At 54.8% G+C, this 22,955-nt stretch overlaps 1 non-coding gene across 1 annotated transcript; it reads right to left on the minus strand.

Moving 5' to 3' along the window:
- Positions 1-22,479: 22,479 nt before the first annotated feature.
- TRNAA-CGC (transfer RNA alanine (anticodon CGC)) lies at positions 22,480-22,551 on the minus strand. Its single transcript has one exon. It is a non-coding gene; the product is annotated as a tRNA-Ala (tRNA).
- Positions 22,552-22,955: the final 404 nt, after the last annotated feature.

The raw sequence follows: 22,955 nt of genomic DNA on the forward strand, positions 1-22,955 counted from the left end.
TTTGGAATGGACACTGTTTAGGAACATCTATTTGGGGACTTGGGTTTTCAGTCTGAAACTTATCCAGATGATGGCTGGGGTTGAAAGAGGCAAGAAGATTGCCTGATGCCTTCCATCACAGAAGCACAAGCCGCTTTTAGTCTGCTCTGATTTGCTCCTCAGGTGCTAAGTTGTCTCATTCTTCCTGCACAAAAGAAGGATGTGTGCTTGGGCAGTGGGGTGAGCCTACAGGCTAAGAGGGCACTGCTTTGCTTCCCGTGCCTGTCCTTGTGCCTCAGGTTTGGGTTCCTATTGGCCTGTTTTTCCTTGACACCTCATGCCCTCCGAAAGAATCTCCTGGCTCCTGTAGTTTAGTCACCTGTTCCAGGCAAATGTATGCCAGCACTGATTTTATAAATGCACTTAAGTTCCCTTGTGAAATATTTCCTTGACGGAATTCTAGAATTTCCTTTTCAAGGATCTGAGGCCTTCTCAAGTCCAAAGGGCATTTCCTGATGGCCACTTGATGGGTATTTGTCCTTGTGGCAGCCTTGCTTGTGAGGGTAACTGGTTCTGTGTCCCTAGAGCGACTTTGATAGTAACAGTCCTGTTTCCTCTGTCTTAGTTTGGCTATGTCCAATTAAATTCCCCTAGTGCCCTTTGGAATGATTGGTACTTCCTTTCTGGAGCATCTTCATAGCCTGCCTTTGTTGCTTTTTGTTGGAATCTCATTTCCCTTTTTTTTAAATAAGACTACAGAATTACCCACAGAACTTCCTACAGTGCCCCTCAAGTGCCAGTAGGAGCCAGTAGGAATCCTTCCATACCTGCTGGGAAAATACTCTTTTCTTCATGGTTTTAATTGTGGCTCATTAATGTGTAATTGGCTGAGGCACTCAGTTGTGTATGCAGATAAGAATTTGCGGCAACTTCCACATTACCCGAACTCGGGTTTAGAGCAGAAATTCTTGTGGTTACTCCTGCATGCCAGAATGATATTGCTGTTCTCCCCTCCTGGGTGCTCCGTGCAGATCCTGCTGCCCTGTTGTTCGAGGCCACATCTGGAGTAGTGTGTGCAGTTGTGGGCTGCCCGGTCCAAGAGAGACAGAGAGCTACTGGAGCAAGTGTAGCCAAAGCCTTCTAAGATGCTGAAGGGTCTGGAGCATGTCTCATGTAGGGTAAGGCTGAGCAGGCTGGCACTCTTCAGCGTGGAGAAGAGGAGGCTGGTGGGGGATCTTCTCAATGTGTGTAAGGATCTGAAAGGAGGTTGTAGAGAGGGTGGGGCCAGGCTCTTTTCGGTGGTGCCCAGCGATAGGCCAAGAGGCAACGGGCACAAAATAAAATACAGGACGTTCCACCTGAACAAAAGGGAAACCCTCTTTGCTGTGAGGGTGACTGAGCAGTGGAACAGGTTTCCCCGAGAGGTTGTGGAGTCTCCTTCCTTGGGGATACTCAGAGCCATCTGGACGGGTTCCTGGGCAACATGTGCTAAGTGCCCCTGCTTGAGCCGGGGTTGGACTAGCTGATCTCAGAGGTCCCTTTGAAGCTCTGCCATTGTGTTATTGTGTGAACTCTAAGATAAAAAAGCAAAGAGAGATTCATATACTTGAGTAATATCTGTCAATGTCTTGCTTTTTCTCCATTTTTCCCAAATGTCCTTTTTCCTTTTTTTTCCACCCTCCCTCGCGGTGCTTCCTGCCCTCCCCCACACTGCTTTTTTCCCTTGCTCATTCCCTGCCCCCTTTTTTTTTAATCTTAATTTAATTTTTTTAATCATGTGTATTTTCTTTTCTCTCACATCTTGTGGGTTTTTTTTTTTTTTTTTGCTTTTCTTACATTTTTCTTCTTTATTTGATATTTTATTGATGTTTTCTCTATGTCCCCCCCCCCTTATTTCCTTGCTTTAACCCCATTTGTCCCATTTCCCCCCCTTTTTTGGGGAGGGGGGGGAATTCCTCTTTTCTATGGATTTCCCCTCTTTTATTTATTTCTATTTTCTGCTTTACTCTTCTTCTCTTCCCCTCTCCAGTGTTTCTCCCTGCTCATTTTCTACCTTTGTTCTCTGTTCTTCGAGTCTTCTGTTCTGTTCTTTTCTCTCTCTTTTTTTTTTTTTTCTCAGTTTTCTTCTCAGGGTTTTTTTTCGGAGCTTTTTGGGAGAGTGCTGGGGTTATTTTTTTCATTTTTAGGGTTTTGGGGGGGTGTTCTTTTTAATTTTCTTTTTCCCTTGATGTTTTCCTGATTTACACCCCCTGTCCCCATTTTCTCTTCATTTCCCTGTTTTTCTCGGTCTCTTTGTTTCTTCCCTTTTTTACTGTTTGTCCCCATTGCCCCCATTTGTCCTATGTTTGCCCGTTTCTTTTGATTCTCTGGTTTTCTCATTTTTCCTGTTTTACCATTTTCCCGTTTTGTCTCATTTATTTTCCAGCTCTGCATGTTTTTTTCCCATTCTTCTGTCATTATTTACATTTCCCCTCTGGATTTTTTGGCCCTCCTGGATGTTTTGGCCCCGAGTCTGTTGCCCTTAGATTTTTGCCCTCCTATTTGCCCCCTTTCCCCTTTTGGTAGTGGGTCAGCATTAGTCAACGTTTCGTGATGAAGTCTGGAGGAACGGCAAGAATACCTTCCAGCTGGGGCTCCAAGACCTCCATGTTTGAGGTGCCCTTACTTGAACTGAAGGGCTTGGTCGAACTCTTTGATGAGGCCTATAGTAACAATTCTATCCTAAATCCATTTCTGTCTCATCTTCTTGGGAAAGGGGACGTGGAAAGCTAACAGCCTGGCTACTGGACTATTCCATCAGCGAGTGAGATGACATCTCTCATCCTGAGGAAATGGAGGGCTGTTCCCAGGGCCTGCACTGACCCCTGACCTGGGGGCTTAGCCCTCGACTACGGGAGCCTTCTGTCAGAAGAGGGACCTGCCTTGATGCCTGAAACTGTTGACAAGCCATAATTTCAGTAGTTTCTTAAGGATAAATTTTCCAATATTCTCTAAGTCATGGCATTTGCGGATAAACACATCTAGCTGAGTTCTGGATTTCCATCTTCCAGGAAACCCCATCAGCTGGAGAGTAAACTGTTTCCAGGTTTAACCTCCTTCCTTTAATGACAGCTCTCAGAAGTTGAGGAGGTGAAGGCTGTACTCCTCCTGAAGCCTGCCGATGGAAATTGGTGGAGTTGTCTTCTCAGAGTTACTGAGACACAAGATGGAATGTAGCTGCCAACTGGACAAGCTTTGGCCCGTATGAAGAAAGAGCTGTCCTTTGAGAGAAGGCATTGAAATGCTACATCACTATCTACGATGAACACTCTAACAAGGATATATTGCAATGGCACCCTGTAAGAAGGTATACTTTTAGTGAACGGATCTTGTATTCCTTTTACCTGCCAAACCTGGCATGCACCAGACTCGGGCTATAAATAAATCACTGGATTAATCCTCTAGGCAAAGCCATACATCTGTCTACTAAGTCGGTGTGTGCAGGAGGTGGGGGAAGGCTGCCTCCAGGTGAGTGTCTTGACTCAGCAGCCATAAATGTTTTCAGTTCTACAGAAGCAGCTCTTCAGAGATTCAGGTATGGCATTCTTGCAATACTAGTATCCAGTTCCTGGGGAAAGCACAGCATTTGGGTGCTTGAAGGGCACAGAAGTGAAAGGGAACCTGGAAAGGGCAAATGAAATGAAACTGAATAATATATGTCCGCACCCATCTGAATGCAGAAGCCAAAAACCTGGTGCATGTGCTGGACTATCTGTAAGGCTGTTGTAAATGGAGCTCCCAGGGAGTCTCTAGCAGCCTCCCAGCATACCTGGCCATGTGGAGCCTAAGTGATAGCTGGTGCTGTCCTCTGGGCTTGTTGAGTGCTGGTGAAAAGGAAGTTTGGAAGAGAATACAGAGCCAGGTGGAATAGGCTGCCATGTAACTAATAACTATGTATCCATGCAGACAGACATGTATGAACACATGCAAACAGGCTTTAAACTGAAAACTATATTGACCAGATCGTACATAGAGACAAAGTGTCAGAGCACACCTACTGCATGGGAAAATGCAGCAGATTTTGAGGAGATAGGCAATGCAAGCAAGCCAGACTGTTCCATGGGAAAAGGAGCACAGACGGGCATGTGGACCCAGAGGCATGATCGCATGGCTGGGCCGTACCAGTGTTGTCTCCAAACTGAGTTCTTTTACCAGATGTGCAAGCAACCAACAGACACACAGGATCGAGATACTTGTTTATTTCATTTCTGCACAGGGATGGGTGCTAGGTGGTAGATCCACAAAGCTAGCACACCTTCTCCCTTTCTCATTCTTTATCTATAAACACTTTTAAGGGAGTACTTTATACAGATTTTTCTGCTGGTTACAGTTTTATCACATCACATTCTTGCTCTGTGCTTGTGCTTTAACATCCATGTTAATTAGCATAGGAAGCAGAGAAGAAGGTGGTAACATCATTATCATGTCATTACCATCTCATTATTCATTTTGGGGAGTGCACTTTACTAGGTTAATAAGCCCTAATGAACTTTTAGGTTCCTCTGGGTTATTCTGCTGTTTTTGTCCTCTCTGTTCCTCACGTTCTTCAAAGTGTTGTGGTTTCCTCATGGTAATTCAGCTGGAGCCAGTTGCCCTTTGCAATACTGTTTCCCAAGATCCTCTCTCCCTTGTCCTTGAGTCTTGTTGGCTCTTGGAGGGTTTCCACAGCATCATTCCAACAGAATGCCAGTGTTCCCATGGGGGTCCAATTCTGATTTCCTGACAGGCAGTGCAGGGGTATTACAAGGGAAGGACATTATACTGTAATTCCATTTGGAATCAGATCAGCAACCCCAGGCTCCATTCCCTGCTCAGCCTCCCAGGAAAAGGTTTCTGTTTTAAACCCATTCCTGCTCCTCTGGTCCCTCGTCCTCTTGGGCCTCATCCTCTCACATTTATTCCCCTTCCTTGCATCTTTCGAATTCCTCTTAATGCTGTGACCAACATACTCGCTTCCTCCTGCTGTAGTTTTCCCTTCTCTTTCTGACCTTCCACTGTATAGGAAAGTTGCTAACGATTGTACCTTCTGTAGATTCTTTCCCTGCCACCATAGAACATGCTTTCCAAAATACTCCTGGATTCCTGGGGCTGCTGGCAGGACAAATGCACTCACTGCCAGCCTTCCATTAATATTTCCCACAGACATTCCTCCAGAGCTTAATGGGGTTTGACGCAAGCTACTCCAAAAATTGCTCGGGTGTTCCTCACGCTTTTGCTAATGAAAGTACCTCTCCTGAGTTAATGGCCATTAGTCCTGCAGTTCTTACTGCTAAGACTGGATTTTGACACTCAGTTTCACATGCTACCCAATCATTTGTAGTATTAGAATCTCGATGTGGATCTACTCCTGGTCAAGGTTGACGGTTTCCATCTCAGTCTGCCAATTCTTTATCCCTCTCCCAATGTTCATTCCCTATCCTCTGGCTGAAAGATCTCTTGTAACAAGACTTGAACATCCACCCCTCCCCAAAAGTGAGCTGTCCCTCTACTCTTGTAGAAAGCAGTCAAGCTGCCTTCTGTAGGTCTTCCTGCACCTGGGGCATTTGCTGGGCCCTTTGAATTAGATCTCCCAGAGCCCATGGCCAATAAACATAGACACAAAGGACCAGTGTGGGCGGCTGCTGGACTGGTGTCACTGGCCTGCCCGCACCTGGCTTAGGAGTCACAGCTCCAGTCATAGGCACTTGCAAAGTGGCATACTATTTTGCCATGGGAAGTGACAAATATAGGTTAGAAGCTTGAGCAGAAGCAGGTTCAGAGGGAGGAGAAGCAGGAGCAGAGCTATTCCTCATGTCTCGCAGCATTTGCTGCACAGGCCTGCGTCTTCCCTGACTTCAATCTCTGAATCCTCCAGGATGCATAAATGCCCAGTTATCTGAAATATACTAGTAGACCAATTCCCAGCCTCCAAATGAACCACCCAGAGGCCATACTCAGAGGTTGTCCCCTTCTCAAGTCTGCAGTGGCCATTCTTCCTGATGGAGGGTGATTACTCTACCCTTACTGACATTTGAAGTATGTTTATTTTATACCAGTCTTCCAGAATTTCCACTAGTGGTGAACCCATTTTACATTTCCTAAGAAAGCTCCCCTGACTCATGCTGCCCTGGTTTTAGTACCTCCCTGGTGATCATCACCACCAAAACCTCACACCTGATGCTCATCGACACAGCCCACAATTGAAAACAAGAAAACAGAAAATATTATCAATGTCCTGAGACAGAACCGAGCTCAGAAAGACAACACGCACAATGTTCCTGTGCCTGGAGTATCAGCTACTGAGAAAACGTGATCTCCAGGTCAGCTTAAAAGTCATGTGCCTGCTCATGGCCTATCAGGCATTGAGGCAGAAGTAATCTCCCATCTGCATAGAAAACCTGTGCTTGCTACTGACCTATCAGGCACTGAGGCACAAGGGACCTCCCACCCACAAATATGAGTCATGTGACCAGGGCCAGCCTACCCAGCACTGAGGCTCAAGTGACCTCACAGCCACAAACAGCAGTCACATGACTACCACTGGCCTGTCAGGGCCTCAGGCAGAGGTGACTTCAGAACCACAAACAGCAGCCAGAGAACCACAAACAGCAGCTGTGTGCCTGGCACTGGCCTGTCACGCACTAAGGCACAAGGGACCTCACTGTACTGGCTACCAGTCATTGGGGCAAGAGTGACCTCAGAACCACAAACAGCACCCGCATGACCAGCAATGGCCCATCAGGCACTGAGGAAGAAGAGACCTCACAAACACAAACGTATCCATGGGCCTCTGGTGGAAGCGATGTCGCAGCCACAAGCACCAGCCCCATGACCAGCACGGCCTTATCACGGCCTCAGGCAGAAATGATCTCACAGCAACAAGCAGCAACCATGGGCCTAGTACTGGCCTATTAGGCACCGAGGCACAAGTGACCTTGTCACCGCAAACACCATCCAAGGGCCTCGGTATGGCCAATCAGGGCCTCAGGCAGAAGCGATCTAACAGCACAAGCAGCAAGCACATGACCACCACTGGCCAATCAGGCCAGAGGCACCAGTGACCTCCCAAGAACCATGAGGAGCAATGGGCCCAGCACCAGCAAATCAGATGCTGAGGCAGAACTGACCTCACAAGCACAGTGACCAGGATGTGCCTATGAGGGCTCAGGAGAAGTGACCTCACAAGCAGAAACAAGAGCTCTGTGCGTGGCACTGTCTTATTGGGCACTGGTGCACAAGTGACCTCATAAACACAAACTGCAGACATAGGTCTACAACTGGCCCATCAGGTCATCAGGCAGAACTGACATCATAACCACAAACAGTAGCCATGTGACCAGCACTGGTCTATTAGGTACTGAGGAACAAGTGACTTCACAACTATAAAGAGCTAGCACATGACCAGCAGTGGCCTATGAGGCAGTGGTGCACAAGTGACCTCACCATCACAAACAGCAGCCACGTGCCTAGCACTAGCCTAGTAGGTACTGAGGCATAAGGTACGTCACATCTGAAAATGCAGCTCTGAACCTGCCATTGGTGTATCAGGCACTAAGAACAACCACAGATAACATCCAGGGGCCTAACACTGCCTATCAGGCACTTAGGCACAATGACCTCACACCACAAATTCCAGCCATGGGCCTAGCACTGGCCTATGAGGTCCTCAGGCAGAAGTGACCTTAGAAGCACAAACAACAGCTGTTCACCTGGCACTGACCTATCATGCACTAAGGCACGAGTGACCTTACAGCCACTAACAGCAGCCACATGACAATCACTGTCCTACGAGGCATGGAAGCACAAGTGACCTCACAAGCACAAACAGCACCCGTGTGACCACCAGTGGCCTATCAGAAACTGAGGCACAAGTGACCTCACAACCCCAGCAGCAGCCATTTGCCTAGCACTGGCCTATCAGACACTGGCCTATCAGGGCCTCAGGCAGAAGTAACCTCACAACCAGAAATAGCAGCCAGTGTCCGAGCGTTGCCCTATCAGGCACTGCGGCACAAGTGACTCTGCCACCACGAACAGCAGCCATGGGCCTGGCACTGGCCTAGCAGGCGCTGGCGCACAAGTGACTTTACAGCCACGAACGGCAGCCATGAGCCTGGCACAGGCTTCGGAGGGGCTCAGGCAGAAGTGACCTCACCAGCACTAACATCAGGCAGGGGCTTAGCACTGCCCTGTCAGGCACTGAGGCACCGGGGACCTCATGACCACAAACAGCGGTGACGTGTCTGCCTCGTCCTTGCCATTTACGGGTGCACAAGCAGCCTAACAACGTGTATTCACGTGCATTCAAAGGAGTTTGCTTGCCGCTTGCCTATCCCGTTCTCAGGAAGCGGTGACCTCACAGTCTTCACCAAAGCCATATGCCATCTGCTGCCCTATCAGATAGTAAGGCAAGCGTGACCGCACAAGCAAGAACAGAAGCCACATGCCCCTCACTGGCCTCTCACATGCTGAAACAGAAGTGACCTCAGAGCCTGCATTGAAGCCATGTGCTTGCTGCTGGCCTATGAGGCACAGAGGCACAAGGGACCTCACAAGCACAAAAGCAGAAAGGTGCTTGATGCTCTTCCTTGAAGCAAAAGTCACCTGTCCAGCACAAAAGGGAGCAATATGGCTGCTGGTGGCCTAGCAGATCCTGATGCCCAGTGACTTCAAAAACACAACCATCAGCAATATGGATCGAGCTGAACTGCCAGCTACTGAGGCTGAGGTGACCTCACTCACAGTCAGCCATGAAGCCATAGATCTGCTCCTGGCCTGTTGGGGACTCGGGCACAATTGACCTAACCAAGCACAAACAGCAGCAATGTGCGTGCTGGTTGCCAATCACATACTGATGCACAACTGACCGCAAAAGCACAAGCAGCAGCAATGGGCCTGCTCCCTGTTTATGAGGTACTGAGACACACGGGACCTCACTGTCATCACCAAAGCTAGGGGCGTGCTGTTGGCCTGCCAGGTTCAGAGGCACAATTCGCCTCACAAGTGCAAACGGCATCGACGTACCTGCTACTGCCCTATCTGTTGCCAAGTCACAAGAGACTGGGAAGTGCAAAACCTCCCAGAGCAGAAGCTCACCTGGGCCACTCCCATGTCCCTTGATTATGCTGTTATCTCTCCAAACATAACAGTCTTCTACAAACAGTTTTCATCTCCTGCCAAGACTCCCTCCAGGTCCTCGGACATCTCCACTCTGTCACTCTAGGCACAAATCAGAAAAGGGGAAATTGGTCTTGCCTTTCCTGCAATCTGAGCTGTGAGCCTTTGCCCTGGAGCACCTACATGAGCACAACAGGATGCCATTTCCCTTTCTTGGTACTGACAGTCATCCAGGGAGCACAGAGACCTGGGCCCTGGCCTTGATGACGACTTGCCATTTGCTATTGATCATCCTCTGAGAATTCAGGGAGTGATGCCAGAGGAGAAAGCGTGGCACTGAGCCATCACCAGAGCAGTACGTACCATGACACAGCTCTTGAATTTTGGCCTTCCCAAATGGAGCCGGTGGTAAAATGCTTCAAGAAGAGAGGGGGCATGCATGCCAAACAGCTGGGAGGCTAGTGGTAGGATGGATGTGCTCACCACCACTGCCTTGACTCCAGCTACTCCGAGCAATGCAGCTACAGCTACGTGGGGCTCCTCACACCCCCAGAAAGTGCAGGCAAAATCTGGCACCTTGCCACCTAGCCAGGGTCAGCAGTGTCAGTACCTAAACACACCACACCAAGCACAATTTGTCTACACATGGGGTGCTTTCTTATTTCCCCAGTGCATCAGAGGCAGGTCACACTACAGCAGGATAGTGTGGGTAACCTGCAGAGACTGCACATGGAAGGAAGAGAGACCCGGGCTGCGCATCCCTTGCAGGGCAATTTTGCCTTGCTGCTCCCATTCCAAGGGACTCCTCCAAACAGATCTGCTACAGGAAGGACTCAGTCCCTTGACAGTCAACTCCTAAGAACTCACCTGCCCTTCTCTAGAGACCACCACACCACAAGTATTCACTCCTTCAAAGAGCTTCCAGCAGGCTAATGCCCAGCCAGCAAAGGGCATCTCCGACAGCCTCTTACTCCCACCCCAGTAAACACTGCTACAGACCAAAGCTCTCATGAGAAACAGCAAATGAGAGCAAAGGAGGGAAAATGCAGGCTTGGTTTGCATCTCGGAGCAAGGAGGAAAAATCCTAGGCAGCATGTATGCTGCAGATCCTGGCAAGCGCTTAGCAAGCTCAAGGCCTGAACCTCAGTGCATCAAAGGCAGCAGGCTGCCAGCAGCTGTGGCCCATGACACCACGGCAACCTAGGCCCAGCCAGCAAATTCCCCCTCACCTTGCAGTGCTCCCCAGGTCCCCAGTCTGCAAGCACTCCCCACACACAGCACTGCCCTCTCCAGCTACCTCCTCCCATGCTGAGCACCAAAACACTTGGAACAGCAGCCAGGCCCACCACAGGGCACCCCTGCACTGTGACACCCCGCACCCACTGCCACTCGCCTCACAGAGAGATGGCAGCAAACATGCACCAAACATGCACCTCCGCGTCAGCAACACACAGGGCACATTCCTACACATGGTAGTAGACAGGGCACCCCTAGGTGCCCAACAACACAGAAAGCCCACCCCTCCAGCCCTTCCCTTCCCTTCTAGTCCTCTAAGGCTCTACAGCAGGCACTGGCGCTGCCTCCCAACATCTACCGCCTAGGGCCTGGCCACTTCCCACCTCCAGGAAGCAGAGGAGTCCTCTCATGGGGGCTGATCATGCCACCTCTTGCCATTCGCTTGTGCCTCAACTTCCTGGAAAATGCAATCTCTTTGAGAATGTGGCTCATAGCTGTTTGAGGGGGGGACACTCCTCCTATCTCCTCCAACAGCCTTTGCAACCATTCTCCAATGGCTGCATACTCGGCAGAAAATAACCAACCTCTAAGGTGTTACAGTTCCAAAGGTGTCGTAAAAGCAGGTGGACACCTGAAAGACAGGCACAGCATTCAGACCGTGCAGGAACATCCACAAGCTCCCTCCTGTTTGGACAGAGAGAAGTGCTAAAGCACACACAACCCCTGGGAAGAAGAGATTACTAACACCACTGCCTACACCAGCACTAGATTAATTTAGCAGCCTCAGTGGATCTGGACTCCCTAGCTGACTGCGAGCCGGCTGCAAGCTTCCACTTAGCAGCAAGTAGAAGGACAAATTCCATGTGCATGTTCACGAGAGAACATCATCCACAATTTAAACGTGGCAGGACTAACTCAGGGCGATGGGGTGGACTAGAGTTGGTGTCAGATGATGGGGAACATCTGCTTCTGCTTGATTAATTAGTTGCCTTTCTGTGTTGCTGTCGAGCTCTTCAGGGGTCAATCCCTCCTCTGGGCACACGCAACAAACCCAGGAGTTCCCCTCACCTCCAGCATCCAGGCCATGTGTCCTCTCTGGACCTGTCAGCTGCTCAGGTAGTGGTGACCTCCCAAGGGCACATACCCCTACCACACACCTGCTGCTGGCCTATTGGCTTCAGGGAAGCATGTTGCAATAAAAATAAATACAAAAAACATTTTAAGGATCCTCTCCTGGGGACCTGCTACTCTGGCCCCAAGGGCAGCTGCTGCCTCCTCATGGGGTGGCTCTCCTCAGAGTGAGGACCCCAGGGGCTCTGGTCACGGCAGGGACACAGTCCCCATGCAGAATGTCCCATCACAATGGCCTTGTAGGCACCATGCCACCACCGTCACACAGCCCTGCTGCTCCCCACATCATGGGGAACAGCGTGTTGGCGTCATAGCAAAGAGAAGTTCCACAGGGAAATGTGCAGGCCACCATTGCGGTGGCTTTGTGCCTTTGCAGAAGAGGTGCTTCCCAAATGTGAGGCAGACCTCGGAGAAAGCATGACCATGCTGCTTTGTAAACTCAACGTGCTGGTGACAGAGACTGGAATCGGTACTAGGCCGAAGATTGCAGGCTGTAGGTAGCCAGGGGCGGCCATGAGTCGAGGTCAAAGCCAATCAAGAGCAGGAAGACTAGCTCCATTCCTCCTAATCACTGTCTTAAGGCAGAAGAAAAAAGGAGTCCTGGAACTTTGTAGGTACTCCTCAAGTCCTGCCTGGCTCTCCAGCAGTTCAAATGGGGTAGATCTGGTCAGAAGTTGCAAAGTTTTCCAGTGGAAATGGCCATTTTCTTTGCTCTTTAGCTTGGACGTATAGCCAATCAAGAGAGCATTAGATAGTAATGCTAGCAAGCAAAGAAATGTGTAGCAGGCATTTACTCATGTTAATCGGGGACGCCTCTGCCTGACGCGTGCATCGGGCGGACGTGCTTCCCCTGCAGCTGCCCGTGCGTGTGCGAGAGAACAAAGTCTCTCTCTGAGCTAGATTCCTACAAGTAGAGTTTTCGTAGGACAAGTGTGGTCTGTGTGGGAGCAGGCCACGAGCTGCCTTGGGCCAGGGACAACTGTTCCCAGCCAGCTTTGAAAGACACGTGAGCAACCCTTCCCAGACAAAGTCCTCAGCTAGTCCGAGGAGCCCATGGTGCCCTAGCTGAGGCATCTTTAAGAGAGACGGGCAGGTATTAGGAGCCAGAGGTGTGAGGAGAAGCTGCTGAGGAGACATGGAAGGAGAGACTGCTGAGGAGATATGCAGGTGGAAGTATGCTCTTGGGAAGAGGTGCTCCATGCCCAAAGGGTGCACCCCTGAGGGCCTGCAACCATTGGTTGTAGGCGACCAGTGCCGATGCAGGGAAAGCCCAAGGGACTGTGACGTGCAGAGCCGCTGGCTGCCCCCACAGCCGATGTGGGAGGCAGAGTAGCCAAGGCCTGACCGGCACCGCACCTTGGATTGCCTTGGGCTTTTGTCATTGACAGTGGGGCTGCCTCTGCGCTTGAGGAGCCACCCAGGGGCCTGCTGCCCGCTGGAGCCTGGGGCTCTGCAGAGGCTTTTGCTTGAGAGCTGCCAGAGGGACCTGCTGGGAAGAGGCAATACTTGCAGCAACTCGGAGAGGGCTGGCTTGCGTCTGTCCTAGGACCCTGCTGCTGAGCCCAGGCTGGGGCCCGGGAGCAGGTTGCACAGCTGGGGCCAGAGTGTTGGTGGCCATGGAATACCTGGGCTCGGTCACATCCCCTCCATCCAGAGCACTCAAGAGGCTAACCCTGTGCCCTCCCTCGCACAGGCAGTGGCAGAATAAGGGATTTACCACCAAGGCAGAATCCCATCCTCCCACAAGGCCAGCATCCCCCTGCCCCGCATCCCGGTCCCTCTGCCTCTTTTTGGAAGGGGCAAGACCTCGTGGTCACTGTCTCTTCTGGGGTGTGGAGACTGAGGCCAGATGGAGGAAGAGCCTCCTGCATCTTCTAATAGAATGGGGCACTCCGGAAGAGTAACTGAAGCCTCCCACTCCACCTCGGAGGACTACCCACCATGTTCTGCCCTCGGGTCCCTCAGTGGCAGGGCAGAGCTCTTGAGACAAAAGGTGGGAAACTGCAGGGCTGAATTTGAAGCCGATTATTATAGAAACGGTCCAGAGCTTCACACCATCCCCTGCCATCCCCATCCACATGATACCTGAGCCCTGTGGAGAGTTTTGGCCTCTGGGATGTTTAAGGAGAGCTTCCTCTGTGTTTGGTGGCCCAGCAGAGCACTGCCATGGGCTGCTGGGAAGAGTGGACATTGTAGCACTCGCATGACGAGAGCCCAGCTCTTGTAGGGGCTGAGTTTTCTCCCTTGCTTCTGTCTCCCCAAAGAAAAGACACACACGGTGAAGAAACAGGGCTGCTTCTTTGGTGACAACGCAACAGAGGGGTGAACTGATGGAGCAGCACTGGGCAGGGGATGGGCCTGAGCACGGTAGCTGCCCTGCAGGCAAGGGGAGGTGCCCGGGACGAGCCCGGCTGCCCGGCACACAAAGCTGTGGGTCCTCAGGGAGCAGAGCAGCCTGGGATGAAATCTGCTGCTCTAGCTCTGCTCAGAGCAACATCCCAGAAGCAGGTTCCACCTGCCCCAGCTGCTGCGCAGCCGGTAGCTCAAGCCTTGTAGGTGAAATCCTGATGGGGACCTTTCCAGTAGAGGCCTCAGCAGCAGGCTGGTCTGTGTCGCCAGGGCACTGACGGAGCGATGGCTGTCATTCTGCAAAGGCTGAAGGGCTGGCAAAGGAAAGAGCAGAGATCCAGCCCCTGTGTCTGCAGAAACCCCAGGCGTTCTCCCCAGGCAGCACCAGCCCACCAGCCTTCCCATGACCACGAGGCAGCTGGGGGACCAACGGGGCAGCTAAGAGTTGCTGGTCAGGCTGCCCCAAGTGCCTTGAATGATTCCTCGCCTCTTCTCCCCTCACCTCTGCCACCTCCCCCGCACATACCCTTCCCCTCCGCAGAGGGACATAGGGCCCTCTTTGCCTGGTGCTGCACAAGGGAGTGGAGCACACTTCTCGGGCACCTTCCCCCACCCCCAGCAGCCCACAGAACACCACGCTGCCCACACTCACCCTTGCAGATAGCCAGCAGCTTATCCTCGCTCTGGGGCCTCACATGCTGCGCGGCGAGCCCTAGGTACACAAAGCCCATCACTCCTCGTGCTCCCCAGCATGCTCCCAGCAGCACAGCTCCCCTCCACCCCGCCAGCCTGGCCACATGCCCTCCTCCCTTTGGGCAGGTCTGACCCTGTGCAGCACAGTGCAACCACCGAGGAGGGTGTGTGGCACCAGAGAGAGCTCCCATCAGCCTGTCCACGTGGGCAAGGATGGGAGAGGGAGACACGGAGCCCCTGGGTGCTCAGGCCAGCACCCAGCAGTCGGGGCTGCAGGCACCCAAGGGTTCAGAGGGCGGCCCCAAGGGTTGTGGCTCACCGATGAACCTCACGGCCACCTCTCGCAAGGATGCCTGAGGGTCCTGCAGGTATGGCAGGCTCTGGCTCACGTACTCCTCTGCTCTGCTCCTGTACCGTGCCAGCTGGAGAGAGCACAAGGGTACAGGGATGACACAGACCCTCCCCAGTAGGTTCGGCCCAGCCCTCCTCCCAGGGATACCCTCCCCATCCCTCCCGTGCCAGGACAGTCACAGCTCCCAGCCAGGAGCCCCGTGCTGATGAGGTGCGAAGGCAGCACAGGACCGGAGCGTGGTCGGGAGGCGCTGAGAGCCCCCTGTGCTGCTGCCAGCCCCAGCGTGAGCAGGTTGCCCATCAGCCTGCAAGAGTCAGTGAGGGCAGAGGGGCCTGGAGAAGAGCACGTCAGGGCTGTGCGCTCAAGGAGCAGCTCCAGGCTGCAGCTCTGGGCTGCAGCAGTGGGCGAGGGGCAGAGCTGTGTGCCACGGTGCCCCATACCCTGTGCGTGAGGACAAGGCCTCAGCTGGCCCGGGCCCTTGGGGACTTTGGGGCTTTGCTTACCATGCACTCGCTGATCTTCCACGTCTGCCCTGTTTTTGTCAGATACCTGAGCCGCTCCCAGTGCAGGAGTTGGGCTGCTTCAAGGAGGGTCTCCTGAGAGGCCTGCCAAATAGCAGAGACGGGGAGATGCCACCACAGCCCAGCCCCTTTGGGGAAGGTGTAGCCAGGGAAAGGAACAACCCCCAGCTGAAGGCTGTGGTGGGTCTGAGGCAGAGAGGGCAGCTCTGCACTGTCCTCTGGGATGCAGGAGGCCAGCGACACACATTCAGAGGTGTGGAGGCCCACCCGTGGGGCGTCAGCATCCACCCCCTGAATCACTGCTGCTGTCAGAAGTCCCACCTGGGCCACTCGCCGTGCCTCATCACTCAAATGAAAGAAGAGAGGCAGCAGGCTCCTCTGCACATCCTTCTTCATCCTCCATTTGTCACTCCACACCAGAGTCTCCATGATGTCTTTGAAGAGGAGCATGGAGAGCTCTCGCACCCGGCTGGCCTCCTGGACAGAGAGAAGAGGGCAGAGGAGACCTCGGCAATGGTCGTGGCAGCCGGCCATGAGCAGGGGTGCCCCAGCAAGGCGCCTCCTCCTCTCTGTGCGGAGCTGTCCCCGAGCCCAGCAGAAGGGCAGAGCTGGGGCTCTGCTGAGCAGGCTGCTGCTGAGGAAGCTGGGGCAGAGGGCTGTCCTGCAGAGGCAGCACACGCTCTCCCAGGCCCTCGGTGCCTCTCCCTCCACATGGGACGTTCTTTCTCCCGCCCTGGGGTTGCTCAGGTCCTCCCAGCAGAACTGCATGGACAGGGGCAGCCTGTGCCTGGGCTCAGCTCTGCTCCTGGCTCTTGGTTTACCTCCGCCCTAAGCCGCAGCAAGAGCAGCAAGGGCTCAGCACGGTACGGAGCGGCTGGGAGTGCAGAGGACAGTGGCCTGAGCACAGCACTTGCTGACAGTTCCCAGGACTCGTGGCGGGAGGTACACATTCCCCCACCAGTGGGCACAGCGGAGAGGGACACATCACACCTGCGGCCATGTACAAATGTGCGGCAGAGCCCTGGGCTCTCCTGCCGGCCTTACATCATCAAAGAGGGGCAGGAGCATCTCCATCAGCTGCAGGGTACTGGGGTGGGCTCTCTGCCTCTCCATGTAGCGGAAGATGTTCCTCAGCACCATCAGCACTTTCACCCTGCTGTCCCTGTCGGCATCCTGCAGGCACTTCATGAAGTCTGGCAGCAGCGAGTGCATTTTTCTTGCCTGCAAGAAGCACAGAACACCCTTTTTGTGGGGCAACGATGGCCTGCCCTGGCAAAAACTCTCTCTGACACAGCCGGGATGTGCCTGTACCAGGAGCCCTTTCAGGCAGGCACTGGTGCCTTTCTCCTGGTGCTGCACAGCCAATGGCCTGGCCTGAAACGTGCCGGACTGAGGAAGAAGGCATCTGGAGGAGCTGGGACCAGCTAGCACACCTCTCATTGCCCACAAAGTCCAAGACACTGCCTTACTCCTTGCCTTCTGCCCACCCCCACGCTGTCACACAAGTGTGTGTGTATGTCCCCTACTCACCATCGTGGGTCTCTCAGACGCTGTGATGAGGCCTCTGAGCACCAGCCAACGCATCACTGGGGAGCGATGTGGCAGATACCTCTGCAAGAGGTTGAGGACACGGTCCCCCTCCTTGGCGAAGTCAGTGCAGACCAGCAGCTGGAACACACGTCATGAGAGAGGGACAGAGCCTACAGCGCTCCCTTGCAGCACGAGGCCACGCTCGGTCCCACCGACAGCCCTGAGCAGGGTGCTCCATGGCCCTCCAAAGCCTGTCCTGCGGGAAGCTGTGACCACAGGCAGCCTGCGTGGCCCCTCAACCCAAGCCCTGGGCCCCAGGGTACACCATGCAGATTGCCCGCCTGCTCTTCCGCCCTCTGAACCCTCTGCAGCCTCTTGTGCTCCTGCCTTTGAGGAGCAATTGAACAGCGAGAGCTGGCACCAGGGAGGCACAAAACGCAGAGAGTTACAGGGGTTACCCCCCAGCAGCCACGGACCACAGCCAGGGGGGCTAACACCAGCGCAGGACAGGCACTGCGTATCGTCAGGTCTACCTCAGTGAAGAAGGCCATGGCCGGGATCTCCTGAAACTGGTCCTCCCTGTGGAGCAGCACTGCCAGCTGGTTGAAGATCCAGCACTGGTCAAGCGTTGGAATCTTCCTGATCTCTCTAGCAGGGGGAAGGAGGCTCTGTCAGTATGCAGCTGATCCCGCAGACCTCTTCTGCGATTGCACCGCTAAAGTCTAGCTGCTGCCCCACAGGCCAGGACGTGCAGGGCAAGGCCACAGTGGCATTCCACTGGCGCAGCCAGTGGCAGCTGCTCACCCAGTGGCCGTCTCTCCCCACCGCACACCACCTCTGCAGAGCCAGTGTGGCATCCTCAGGCTCCCTTTGGTGGCAGAGCACAAAGACACCCTTCCCACCACCAAGTCAGGGCCTGTCCACACATCCCATTTCCTGCCCATGCGGGAGGCTTGTCCCCATGGGCTCCTCCCGTGCACATGGCCCTTTGCATCTTGCCCCTTTCCTGGTTAACCCTCTCCAGTAGAGCTGCATACAGACAGAGCCATGGCACTCTGCGTGGCCTGAGCCCAGTCGCTAAGGGAGGAGACTCCAGGTCCCCGGGAGGTGACTGGTCCCACCAGGCACCCTCTCTCACCCTTGCTAACACCAGCTGCTGCCCCAGCAGGCGGTCCTGGCACGCCTGGGGACTCCCTGGCACCTCAGAGGAAGGGGACTGTGTTGTGTAGAGCTGGGCAAAGAGGACTCTCACCTGGCCAGTAAAATGACTCCCAAGTGGAGAGTGTCAGGGCTGAGAAGCATGTCCCAGCCTCCCTTCGTCCTGAGGACCAGGGCTTGGTGTTCGTAGCCAGCGCAGCAGAACAAAGCTGCCATGGTCTGCACTGCTGAGCTGTGTGCAGAGCAAAGGCTGGCTCATACCGGCAGCCTGGCCCTGGCTCCAGGTCCAAGGGAGGGACGAGGGGACGGGGATGGAGCACCTGACAGGGCTGGTGGGAGCGGATGGGTCCCATCGGTGGCATTCCCTCCGGAAGATCGCAATGTCCTGCGGCGTGAGCTCTGCTGTGAAGCCAATTTGGAAGAGCAGCGCCAGGCAGAGGTGGGAGAAAAATGTCTTCACCACCTGTGAGCAGCTGCACTGCTGGAGGAGCTCATAGAGTGCCCTGGTTGCCTACAGAAAACACGCAGAAATGGTTCTCACTGCAGAGACGTCCCTGTTGCGCTGCCAGAGCCTGTCCTGCTGGCAGTGGCCCCAGGGTGCTGTGTGCACGTACTACGAGGCGCTCATGGATCATGGGCAGATGGAGAGGGCACAGAGGGCTCTGCCGCTTGCCCCAGACAGGTGAGCAGAGCCCTGGGGGTGAGGGAGGTCTCATCCAGTAACTCACGGCCAGGGGAAGGATGCGGGTTCTGTCCCTGACGCTGGTGAGCGGTTTGCGCAGTGGCCGCTCCACCAGCATCTTGAGGAGCTCCCACAGCACCTTCTTCGACGTGCTGGGCTTGGAGACCATTGCCCTCCACGTGGCCACAGTGACGCTGCAAACCTCGGCAGTTCTGTCATCAGGGCTGCCCCGGCCACAGCTCTGTGGCCTGGCCAAGCGGCTGAGGGTGCAGACAGAGGCCACAAACTTCAGCTGCTGAGCTTCTTCCTGACAGCGGGGAGGAGAGAGACAAAACAGAGAGCATGAGACGGCAGGAGGCTCGGCCAGTGGTAGCAGAGTGCAGCCCGAGTGGCAATGTCTGTAGTTACCCTTCCTCTGCCTGTGAGAAAGGCCTGGATGCACGCCAGGGCTTCCTGCTCCTCTCTCCGCACGTCGGAGCAGCTGGTGGCAGAAGCCCCTTGCCCTGAGAAAGAAAGAGCAGGCAGAGCTGTGGGGGCTGGCAGGAGGCAGCAGAGGTGGGTGGCAGAGCTGTGCCCTCTGTGCAGCCACGCTGCCTGCTGCACGGACTCCAGCTCCCCTGCGCTTGTCGGGGCTGAGAGGTGCCCGACAGCTCGTGCGTGATTCTGGAGCACAGTGACCTGGGGAAACAGCCCAGGGGTGCCGGGATCAGGAACTCGCTGCGAGACGGGCAGGCAAGGTCCCTGCCCCGCAGCATCGCTGCCCCTCCCAGCCTGTGCCGCAGAGCGGGAGCCGGGTCCCCTCTGCTCCTCTCCTTCCTGGAAGGATGCTGTGCCAGGCCGGCCCCCGAGCACACAGCAGGCCCAGGCATGCCGGCACCACGGTGCCCCCAGGGCTCTGGGGACACCCCCCCCCAGCCTGCCATGGAGGGGAGAGCGTGCGGCAGAGTGGGGTGGTCTTGCAGCCCCCATCCCTGCCCGGCTCCATGGTGCCACTCACTCACCCATCTGCAGAGGCTGAGGCACGCACACGCCGGGGAGCTGTGTCTGGGAGCCGATCTCCTGGGGAGCTCCATCTTCCCTGTCCTTCTCCCAGGCCACCCTGGGGTTGCTGGGGGGTCTCTCAGCCATCCTGTGGGAAGGAGAGGAGGTGCTGAGCGTTGGGGAAGGGGGAGCCTGCGCTCAGGCCTGGCCGCATCTCTGTGTCACCACAGTGGGCAGACAGTGGTCCTAAAGGAGGCTGTGCAGGCACACGGGGCAACAGTTTTTCAGCAAGCAGCAAATGCCCTGGAAAAGGCCTCTTGGGGGCCCTCCAGAAACACCGGCATCACCTGGCTGCAGTGGGCAAGGGACCAACATCAGAAATCAGGCACGTGGCTGTGCCTTTCCCAGACGAAGGGCTTCGCTGGGCAGATGCCAACACATTTTGCCAAGGCACCGCTTCCAGGAGTGCCTCTTACAAGCAAAGCCAGTGGGGGTGATGCCAGCAATCCCGGAGTGTCCTTGCCTTCCCCTGGCTGTGCTGGGCCATGGAGCCCAAGCCAGGCCCAACCATGGGGCCAGGCTGCTCCCAGGCAGCCCCTCCCAGAGCCAGAGCAGGTGATGCTGGTGTCTCCCCGGTGCTCCTGGTGGCGGGTCCCAGCCCTTCCTGGGACACCTTGACCCTGCAGGGCTAGTGGTGGCTGTGGACACCATTGTCCCAGCCCCGCATCATCACCTCCCCCCACCCGCTCGGCCACCCTGGACCCCAGGCAAATGGCACCCCTCATGGCTTACACAGGGTGGGAACTGGGGAGGCCTCAGGAAAACGCCTCGGTCCCGTGGGGCTGCCCGAGGGCTGCAGGGAAAGGCGTGGGCTGCGCTCAGGGTCCTCCTCCACGAGTCCTGCGCACTGCTGCCCTGTCCTGTCCCCCTGCACACTGCGGGACTGAGGCCGTGCCAGCGCCTGACTGTGACACGGGGAGATGTCACAGGAGCACAGTCACCAAGGGCTCTGCCATCCCTGGGCAGCCTCCGCCTGCCCCCTGCTCCCCACAGACCCTTCTCATGCACCAGTTCACTTGTCGGGGCTCAGGTCCCCTAAACCCCTCCGTCTGCCCCACGAGCATGCACTTAGGGCTCTGCTGCTCAACAGAGCCCTTGACTGCTTTCTTGGGTGCCCCCAGGCCCCATAGAGTGGACACTGTCAACCCAAAGTGAGCACCTGGGGACAAAGTGCTCTAGGCTCACCCTAAGAGAGCACAAAGCCAGTGTGACACCAGTTCACCAGTTGACTCGGTGCTACTTCTTTACTTGGGCAAGTTTTCTTTCAACTCCCACCACCGACGCTGTCTCTGCGAAAGGGAAGGTGCATGCTTTTCTTCCTGACTTAGACGGACCATTCCAAAATGCCCAACGGGGGTTGAGCCTGGGGTTAGTTGTAACACGAAAGGTGAGCACTGCAGAGGCTCTTGCCTTTGCGTAGACCCCCATCATTCCCAAAGGCTATGTTGTCCAGGCGCTTCACCAGAAGATTTCTTTAAGGCACGTGAAAGCATGCGGTTGTGTTGTGGAGCTTTCAATGTACCCTAGGTCAGCTTTCAAACCTACTGCTTTTCGAGAATGAAGCATGGGGCTTTCACAGCCCAATGAAGGGCTGGCTCACTGCCCATGTCTGATCTACAGCAGGACAACGACTTTTGCCAAGATATTGTGACCTTGCTCCTCATCTCATCCACAGAGTGTTCTTCTGTGGAGCAGTCTCAAATGCCTTAAGGAAGAAGGCTGACTAGAGAGGTGCTTCTGTGTGCCACTTTCCCTCTAAATACCATCTCACAGCAGCAGTAGCTAGCTGACAAGAATGGTGGGTTTTCACGTGAGACCATCAATTTTTTGGCAAAGCAACAGACCTCTACCAGCCCTTTGGCAACAGTGGGACAGCTTGCACAACTTACTCTTGCACTCCTCCTTGCTCTGGCCCAGAGAAGCCCCAGCCAGCACCAGCAGTCTGGCCATGGCAAAGGCAGGAGAGTTGCCCCTCCTGGGCTCTCCGGCCCACATTTGAGATCCACCCCGCCAGCTCCTCCAGTGAGGAAGTGGCATCTGTCCCGATGGCTTAGGATCCCTCCCACATTTCCTAACCAAAACTCTGCTGTTCCTTGCACAAAACTAACTGACAGGCATCTCCATGGTTATAAAAGCCAGAGAAATACCAGGCCACTGCTGCCTTTACTAACTGGAACACTAATTATGGATATGCAACCGTAAATCCTAACTGTCCCTACCTGATCCCATGGCTGCTTCCCTGCCTGGCCAAAAGCTTGCTCTCAAGAACACAAGGGAGAAGCGCACCTGCAGAACCTGCGGTTGCTACAGGGCCAACAGCAAAGGGAGAAAGGGGCAAAACAGGCACGAGATGGTTGGAGGAAAGGCTGCGGAGGCACCCAGCCACCTGCTGAGAATGGAGCACTTCTCTACCTAGCTTTCCAGTATTTACCACTCCTTGCAGATCTGCATATGGGCATCAGGTTGAACTAAAACAAGCCCTTGGGAAAAGTCTCTTCCAGCTGACTTGTGTGGCAGCAGGGGAAGCCCAGAGGCTGTAACGACACATGGCTCAGAGACCCAGGCCCCGTCCCTGCATGGCATCAGTCTCCACAGAACCGCAGAGGGGCCCTGGCCAAGGCCTCCCTTAGCACCATAGCAAAGGGGTGGAGATGGAGGAGAAAAGTCCTTCCTGGAGATGCTGGGGATTGAACCCAGGACCTCCTGCATGCGAAGCAGGCGCTCTTCCACTGAGCTACATCCCCTTACACATGGCATACGTAGATGGGGGGTGTGCTCTGGGGTGCCCTCTCCTCCCATGCCATGTCCCTGACAAGCACAGCCCCCTTGTGCCCTGCTGCCCTCAGACCCTCCCCAGAAAACTCCATTCAGACCCTCCTGCCTGGCCGTGGGGGAATCTGGCCTTGCCTCTGCCCTGGGACTGCTCCTGCACAGGGCCACGCCACGGAGCGCTGCCCCTTCAGCATCTCTGCAGCTAATTGGGTCAGGGGGAGAGTGTCGCTGCAGGTGCTGCTGCCAGGCTCTGGTCCTGCCAGGGGAGGCTCGATGGAGAGGGGCAAGCCCCTTCCCTGAGTCACCTCTGCCAGCGCAGGCAGCACTCCTGTGTGCATCACCTGTGTCCACGAGGGCAGCAGCAGGAGGGAGTGGT

This window comes from Rhea pennata, unplaced genomic scaffold (assembly GCF_028389875.1).
Source record: "Rhea pennata isolate bPtePen1 unplaced genomic scaffold, bPtePen1.pri scaffold_26, whole genome shotgun sequence".
Taxonomy (NCBI): domain Eukaryota; kingdom Metazoa; phylum Chordata; class Aves; order Rheiformes; family Rheidae; genus Rhea; species Rhea pennata.